The following is a 2,000-nucleotide window of genomic DNA, read 5'->3' on the forward strand; positions in this document are numbered from 1 at the left end:
TTCTTTCGGTCATGACCCAAAGCTCATGACCATAGATGAGGGTAGGRACGTAGATCGACCGGTAAATCGAGAGACCCCTCCTCAAATATCGGGTCTATCAAAAAAATTTTGGCTGGCGCAGTGTAGGTCAGCCTCATCTACAGTCCTGCCAAATTTGATGTTGACCGGTGCAGCCGTTTTTGTGGTACGGTTGACCAAAAATCACTGAAAAAAAATAATAAACAGTACGAAAACAATATGACTCCCACTTACGCTTCGCGCGCGGGGGTCATAATAAAAACAACAATAACTGAACCTCTATTCTGAAGTTGAAGACGTTTAGCTGACAAATGGCAATTCAGCCCACTGAGAAAACTGGATGGGAAGCGAAATGCCTTCAACTTCAGAATAGAGACCCAGCTGTTTTGTGACTTCGGTTTATTTTCTACTGAGTAAGTAAAACATTTTTTCCACAAATTTTCTTTAACTATTCTACTTTTGTTTAGTTCACATAATTGCTTTATTGTCAAAGAAATGTTTTTAATCGAAGAGATACTGATATAGTCTGTTAATGTTCTGTTACTTTTTTTTTTTTTTACTTTTTTTTAAGAATGTTTCAACTTCATTTTTCTGTTCTTTGTTGTTTAATTGTAGATATGATTCTTGACACTGTTTTTGTCACAGCTGATTCAGAAAACTGGAAAAGTTTCTGCTCATGGATCTGAAGAACAGTAGCATGGCGTTAATGTTATCAACAGTGGTAAGTCAGCAAAGGTTTTAGCTACCCTGAAGAAAGTTTATACTGGTATAAAGACCTTTTTTTCTTGCATTTCTGAACCTKATTTTCTCCTTTTTTTTCTTTTTTTGTATGTGTGCCATGGAAAAAAGACTTGTACAGTCAAAGAAGAACCTGAAGACCCTAAGGGTGATGGGTTCGTCCAAGAGCCACTGGTTGAGTCAGGAGAGGACATATTAACAATTGAAAAGACTGAAATAACCTGGAACAAAAGGAGTTAAGAAAACATAAAAAATGGATGTAAATACTAAAATATGTATATGAAGACTGAATTTAAAATATACGATTTAGATGATCGGATTGACACAATTTTTTTTCCAGTAACCAATGACTGTGATTACTATAATGAAGAGCAATTTAATAATATAAAAAGAATAAAAAATGACCTTTCTATTACTCATATTAACAGTAGAAGTATAAATGCAAATTTATTTAAAATAACAGATTACTTAAAGCAATTAAACAGAAACTTTTATATAATAGCACTCTCAGAAACATGGCTTAATGATGGAAATGCGAATGATATTAGTATTGAGGGGTATGAGCTTCATCATATGAACAGAAGTATGGTATAATGGTAAATGGACTGAACTTACAGAGCGCTTTTATCAAGTCCCTCCGGAACCCAAAGCGCTTTACACTTATAGACATTCAGGCATTCCACAGTATTTTGTAAAGGATGGTAATGAAATTCACGACCAGAATGAAATTGTGGATGGATTTAATAATTATTTTGTAAATGTTGGCCCAAGACTTGCAGCAAAAATACCAAAAGTAGATAAAATTGTGAGTCACACAGTTACGAATTGTACAAACAGTATTTTTCTTTTTGAAACTGACAAAGAAGAAATATTGATATAGTAAAAAATCTTGCTGACAAAAGATCAAAAGACTGGGTGGACATGGATATTAGGGGTGGGAATCTTTTACTCACTTACTCTCAAAAAACTGATTGTTGGGTTTACTTAAGCTAGTTGTGTCAACAATTTCCACTAAACTAACTGAGTTGAGTATATCTAAAGCAACTTGCACAATTACACTGAAATAAACTGTGAAAGTTACGTTGGACTTACTCAACTTAAGTGGAAATTGTTGACATTACTTAGTTAAGTAAATCCAACAATTGATTTGATTCTGAATTTTGGGGCCACGATTCTATTCAAAATCAATTTTTCATTCAAAACTGATAATGCACTCTAAAAATGAAATGTTGGATTTACTTAAC

The 2,000-nt window shown here is 33.7% G+C and overlaps 1 long non-coding RNA gene across 2 annotated transcripts in view; it reads left to right on the forward strand.

Annotated features, from left to right (window-relative positions):
- The window catches only part of LOC106525746 (uncharacterized), a 2,960-nt gene extending 1,837 nt beyond the window's left edge, over window positions 1-1,123 (forward strand). For both annotated transcript variants that reach the window (XR_001311162.1, XR_001311161.1), the window contains exons 2-3: window positions 664-739; window positions 868-1,123. This is a non-coding gene — a long non-coding RNA (uncharacterized LOC106525746). The remainder of the gene's footprint in view (window positions 1-663; window positions 740-867) is intronic.
- The last annotated feature ends 877 nt before the right edge of the window (window positions 1,124-2,000 follow it).

Source organism: Austrofundulus limnaeus, unplaced genomic scaffold, assembly GCF_001266775.1.
Source record: "Austrofundulus limnaeus strain Quisiro unplaced genomic scaffold, Austrofundulus_limnaeus-1.0 Scaffold239, whole genome shotgun sequence".
Classification (NCBI taxonomy): Eukaryota; Metazoa; Chordata; class Actinopteri; order Cyprinodontiformes; family Rivulidae; genus Austrofundulus; species Austrofundulus limnaeus.